The 6742-nt window shown below is 47.7% G+C and overlaps 1 pseudogene; it reads left to right on the top strand.

Moving 5' to 3' along the window:
• LOC102769920 overlaps window positions 1-6742 on the top strand; it is a 14380-nt pseudogene that overhangs the window by 2361 nt on the left and 5277 nt on the right.

Here is a 6742-nt window from a genome sequence, read left to right as displayed (position 1 = left end):
GGCTGTGGACTGAAAATTCTTGGGTAGAAGGAAGTGTGGGGGTGCAGGAAGAGACTGGAAAAAAATCATACACCTATGGATGAGGACAGTGGGAGGGGTAAGGGCAAAGGGTGGGGTGGGAACTGGGTGGAGGAGAGCTATGCGGGGAGGGGGGAGGGGAAGAGGAACAACTGTAATAATCTGAACAACAAAGATTTAATTTAAAAAAAGAAATAAGATATTTCTTATTTTCATTCTGAGGTCTCACTATCTTAGTCATATTACCAAAATGATCCTGTACACACACCAGAGAGACTTTTTTTATTTGTTTATTTTTAAATATTTATTTATTAAATTGCGGTGACATTGGTCCACATGAACATATAGGTTTCAGGTGTGGGTTTCTGTGTCGCAAGACCTGTATATGGCACCGTGTGCCCACCACCAAAAGTCAGATGTTCTGTCACCTTACAGTGGGACCCCTTCTCGCCCCACCCTCTCAGGGATACTCTTAATCCTTTGCCCTCAAAGTCCTGGTGCCTGAGAGAAAAGTGTGCATTGCAAGACTCTGAGTTGTAGCTAACTAGAGAGAACAGAGAATCAGGGAATTTTAGATCCAGAAATAATCTTAGGGAAAAAAATGTTTTTCATTCTCTCTTACTTTCAGACAGCCAGATTTTTGCTGTACCATGCCATCTGGCTAAGAACTCGTTGTAATAACTTTTTAAAAATGATAAAAGTAGAATATATATTTATTTTTTAAAAATTGGAAATTATGATAAAGAACCAAGAACCAGAAAGGACTCAGAATCCTCTACCTGTTTTCTTCCATTTATGGGATTCACAGCCATTTAGTTAACCATAGATCTACATTTTTGCATCAGATGTTTGCTTCTTTTTCTTCTCTTTCTTTCTCTCTCTTTTTCTTTCTCTTTCCTCTTCCTCCTCCTCCTTCCTCTTTGCTACTTAAATGATGCTGCCAGAAACATCTTTGCTTCCAAATTCTGTTACATATAATATTACCCACCCCCTCGCCCCCTTGGTCTACTTTTCTAGAAATAGTCTTTGGACTCAGAGGATTTGGCTGTTTCTGAGGCTCTCCATCCATCCTGCAATGATTGTCCATGGCTGCCTGAGTCACGAGATAAAATATTGATGAGGCACTTTATGAAAGATGAATCAGGCAGAAGATACCTAAGTGTATCGATCAGTCTCCCCATTGCTCACGCTGTGACAGCCAAACACTGCGTGTGCCCCTTCACTGGATGCAGCAGAAGCAACACAGCCCCAGCTCTGAGAGATTCTTGCCAAAGTGGAAAAACAAACACAACACAACAAAACAAAACCTAGGCAAACCTATCACGCTTTCAGCTCTCATCTCAGTTCACAGGACATGCAAGGGGGAGAGGAAGAGGTTCCATAATGCCACGAGCAAGTCATCAAATACGGGGCCTGGGAGAGTCCACTCCACAACTAATTCAGTTCTTTCAACACAACAGAGTATGGGTTAAAAGAAATGTCGGGGTGCCCGGCCAGTGTGGCTCAGTGGTTGAGTGTCAACCCATGAACCAAGAGGTCACGGTTTGATTCCCAGTCAGGGCACAGGCCCGGGTTGCGGGCTCGGTCCCCAGTGTGGGTCGAGCAGGAGGCAGCCGATCCATGATTCTCTCTCATCATGGATGTTTCTCTCTCTCTCTCTCTCTCTCTCTCTCTCTCTCTCTCTCTCAAATCAATGACAAAAATATTTTAAAAAGAAAAAAGCAATGTAGAGGCATAACTAGGTTTGATCTAGGGACCCTTCCTGTGAAGCTAGAAGGGAGGCCAGAACAGATTTAACCAAAACAGCTCTGGGCTCTTCACTTGCCCACAGTGGGAGCTCCATGCTGAGGGAGCTACCAGCCAACCCCAGGGGCATGGCTTGTGCCTCCTCCATCAGCAGGTGCTAGTCTGCATCGTCTTAATTTAATACTCCATCCTGCCCCCCCCACCCCAAACACACTGATCTTAAGTGTAAGAATCCAGTCTTCACAATTCAATATATTAGCTGTTGAGTTTCCGTAAGTGCTCTTTATCAGGTTAAAACATTTTCCTTCTAGTTTCCTGGGAGTTTGCATCACAAATGGATGTGGAATATTTTATCAAATGCCTTTCCTATTGAAAAGATTATATGAGTATTGTGGTGTGGTTTTTTTTCCCTCTCTCTCTCTCAATCTGTACACATGGAGAATTCCATTGGTTGATGTTCAAATGTTAAATGAAAGTTGTATTCCTGGGATAAACACCACTTGGCTATGATGTGTTACTTATTTTATTTTTTATCCTCACCTGAGGAGTGGGGATATTTTTTCATTGATTTTTAGAGAGAGTGGAAGGGAGAGGGGAGGCAGAGAAAGGGGGATGGGAGAGGAGAGAGGAAGCATTGATGTGAGAGAAACACATCAATTGGTTGCCTCCCACATGTACCCAACAGGGCCTGGGGATCGGACCGGCCACCCAGGTACGTGCCCTTGACCGGGAATCCAACCTGTAACCCTCTGGTTCGCAGGCCGGTGCTCTAACCACTGCGCGACGCCAGCCAGGGCCCCATCCTGAGCCTCAAGTCCCATCACTCACAGCTGACCCATTTATTTTCGCCTCCGGTCCCTTGGCCAGGCCACACACCCTTGGATTTGCGAACACACGGCTCTGTTCCTAGCCAGCGCGTCCCGACCAGCAAGTCACTGTAATTTTTGGTCGCGTTCCCATCCTCCCTCCCTGTGTCATTAGTCACATCCTCCTTCCCCTTTCTGCCTTGAACAGGCCGTCATTATGAGGAGGCCAGGCTGGTGTCAGGCTTGCATGAGAACCGCAGCGTCAGGCCGTCACCGCGCTGGAGCCGGGGATGGAAAAGGCTGGGATCCGGGGCTGGCTGGCACCGTCCCGTGAGTCATCATGGAAACGCTGTCCCCGGACGCTGCCGGGAGGCCCTGGGCGGCTGGTGAGTCCATCCGTCAGATGTGTCAGACGAGATCCTGACCCCCTGACATCCTCCCGCGTTCCAGAACGTGTGGGATGCGCGGCCTTCCGTCTGGTCTCCTGGTGACAATACAATTTGGGTTGTTTCATTCTATTTTGGGTTCCCTTGCCGTTTCCAGTGTGTTAAAAACACACAAAATACTTTTTTTCAGATTACAAAAAGGATACGTATTCATTGTACAGAAATTGAAAAAGACAGGGAAACGCACCGAAGAAAATCCCACCACCAGAGAGATAGAGAGTTGCATAGATATATCTCTGGTGGTGGAATAATATATATATATATTATTGATTTCAGAGAGGGAGGGAGAGAGAGAGGTAGAAACATCAATGATGAGAATCATTGATCAGCTGCCTGCCTCTGGGGATCAAACCCACAACCCGGGTATGTGCCCTAACCAGGAATCGAACCTGTATGTCCTGGTTCATAGGCTGACGCTCAACCACTGAGCCACACTGGCCGGGCTGGAATTTTTTTTTTTTAACGAATTGCATTTGCCTTAAGATGTTTTCTGGATTCTAGTGTGTATAATACTTTTCCAAGTTGTTTTTTAAAACTCTAACAGTGTAGCTCACACAGTCCTCATTTTTTTTAAAGCATCAGATTATATCATGTTTGCCCTGAAGGAGAACTTACATAAGATACCCTAGTTAAACACATTCTGTCTAAAAACGGGAAAAAGCAATCCCAAGAGGGTCTTTGGCCCCAGGCTCCCAGCTCCGAGCCCCGGAGTCAGGAATGGAGCCCTGGGTTTTGGTCGCAGCTTCCTGCTGCTTCCTGACCCGCCCTGTCCGTGCTCGCCTTGTCCGTGCTCCCCTCCCGCAAGATCTGGAAGGACTCTGGCCTCGCAGGCAACGGACCTGGAGGAAATGCCCATGAGTTCCCAGGCTACCAAATAGGAAATCTGCCCCGGCCTTCCATCTTGAGCCAGGCGGCCCCGTTGAGGAGATGGAATTTGCAGTTCAAGGTCACTCTGTTGGAAAACCAGCCATTGTCACACATCCCAGCAGGACACATCGGCCAAAGGTCTGATGGCGGCCATTTGGGAGTAGCTGGCCTAGTTACTTTCAGAGTTAGACACCTTCTGTTGTTGTTGTTGTTAATCCTCACCTGAGGATATTGTCCTATTGATTTTTAGAGAGAGTGGAAGGGAGGGGGAGAGACGGAGAGAGAGAAGCATCAATGTGAGAGAGACGCATGGATTGGTTGCCCCCCCCGCACGCGCGTGTGTCATTTCATATCTGTGCAAGTACCTCTGTAAGCTAGAGTCCCAGACCTAAGATTGCTGCCCTGGCCAGTTTGTCTCAGTGAATAGAGCATCAGCCCTCGGGGCTGAAGGGTCCTGGGTTCGATTCCGGTCAAGGTCAGGTATCTCGGTTGGGGGCTCCATCCCCAGGAGGGGGCAGCCGATTGACAATTCTCTCTCATCACTGACGTTTCTAACTCTCTCTTCCTCTCCCTTCTTCTCTGAAATCAATAAAAAGATATTTTAAAAAAATAAGCAAAGAAAATAAACACACCTCTCAAGACAAAAAAAAAAATGCCCATTGATGGGAGATGTGGTGGGGCCAAAGGGCGCTGTTCCCACGCGGGATAGAAACGGCCTTTCTGTGGCTAGAATTCCTGGGACCACGGCCCGGCTGCAGGCTGGTCTCCGCGTGTGAAGAACCAGCATCACCCACCGCCGCGACCAACCCACGGCACATGCTCCCGGAATGCCCAGCGGCTGAGGAGCGAGGCATCTCTTCTGGGCTCCAGCCGTCACAGGTGGCACCTGCTAGTGGTGAGTGGCCTGCTCTCCCCAGGCCTGGGACAGCTGTGACCTGCAGGGGGGCCCCTGTGGTTACCCAAACCGCGTCCCTCCCCTCCAGAGAGCTGCCCCCGGGCCCTTTTTGTGACACGGTCCGGAATGTGTGGCTGCGATGCGGACAGGTGCTCCAGCACCTGTTGGGGTGAGGACTGGGCTGTCACGTGTCACCTGACACGAGACCTGATGAGCTGTGCTGGTCTGAAGGCTTTCTCAAGAATGTGGATTTTTTTTTGTCTCCCTAGAAGGGCTCCTCCCTGGATGCAACCCTGCCTCCCCAGCCCCTATAGACACTCCCCTGGAGCTCCTGTCAATCCATCGCTGGCAGGTAACTTAACATATGTCTTAAGTCTACATCTGAACTCTCCTTTTTGTTGTTGATAATCCTCACCCGAGGATATGTTTTCCATTGCTTGTCAGAGAGAGTGGAAGGGAGGGAGGGAGAGGGGGAGAGAGGGAAACATCGATGTGAGAGAGACACATCCATTGGCTGCCTCCTACACATACCCCACTGGGCCAAGGATCGAACCTGCAACCCAGGGTCATGCCCTTGACCAGGAATCATACCCGAGACCCTTCACTGCATGGCCGACACCCTGTCCACTGAGCCACACCGGCCAGGGCCACATCTGAACTATCTTTACGTCCTTCATAGAATCGATGGCCATGTTTTTTGCTTATAGTGGGCACTCAAAAATACTAACAGAAAAAAGGATGGCAACCATATTCACATTTATTCAATGGCATTGCTCATATCTGAAGGCTCATCTATCTGCCATTTTACTGGAAATTGACTTGGCTATCATTTTTTAAAAAAGCTTTAGGTTGTCTGTTGAATTCGGTAATCTCTTGCCTCTTTTACATTCCGATGTTTTTGCAGTTTTCTTTTAGAATGTTTTTACATTGTGTGCATTTTGAGAAAGAAAAAGGAATACTCAGAAAAACATTTTAAATGGTCCATACGCTTACTATACTGGTAACTGCTTTTAAAAAATGAAAAAAAAAAAAACCCCAAAAAATGTACATGGCCAGAACGTTTAAACCAGCGGTTCTCAACTGTGGGTCGTAACCCCTTTGGCGGTCGAATGACCCTTTCACAGGGGTCGCCTAAGCCCATCCTGCATATCAGATATTTACATGACGATTCATCACAGTAGCAACATGACAGTTATGAAGTAGCCACGAAAATAATGTTATGGTTGGGTCACAACATGAGGAACTGTATTTAAAGGGCCAGAAGGTTGAGAACCACTGATTTAAACCAAGGGTGGGGTTAGGAAATGCCAGTGAGAGCTGCCTGTGACATTTCCCGCCCCAGTCCCTTTCATCCAAGAGCCTGCTGTTAAAGAGTTTCTTATCACGGCCCTGGCCGGTGTGGCTCAGTTGGTTGCAGCATTGTCCAGTGCACCGAAGGTTTTCAGGTTCGATTCCGGGTCAGAGCACATACCCAGGTTGTGGGCTTACCCCCAGTAGGGGGCGTGCAGGAGGCAGCTGATCGATGATTCCCTGTCATCATTGATATTTCTGTCTCTCTCTCCCTCTCCCTTCCTCTCTGAAATCAATAAAAATATATTTAAAAAATAGCCCTAGCTGGTGTGGTTCAGTGGATAGGGCACCGGCCTTCCCTTCCTCTCTGAAATTAATAAAAATATATTAAATATATATATATATATTATTTTTTTTAAAAAAATCAAAGAACAAAAGGTGAAACCTTGGGGTCTTTCTGTAACCTCAGCTCTGCCCCTGTATTCCGTTGCGGACCACGTATCCTAAAGAGCAGTTGCTCCCCAATGCACCCCATTACAGATCCAACGACCAGGACGGGGGATTCTGGGGAAGATTTTTTTTTATTTTTCATTTTTATTTTTGGCACACCGAGCCCACCTCCTCCCAGCTGCTGCAGACCGCGAAGGCTGCTCAAGGGGAGGCCCCGGCCCCTT

The sequence above is a fragment of the Myotis davidii genome, unplaced genomic scaffold (assembly GCF_000327345.1).
Source record: "Myotis davidii unplaced genomic scaffold, ASM32734v1 scaffold164, whole genome shotgun sequence".
In the NCBI taxonomy this organism is placed as follows: Eukaryota; Metazoa; Chordata; class Mammalia; order Chiroptera; family Vespertilionidae; genus Myotis; species Myotis davidii.
Note: the sequence above shows the minus strand (reverse complement) of the source record. Positions and strands in the feature narration are given on the sequence as shown.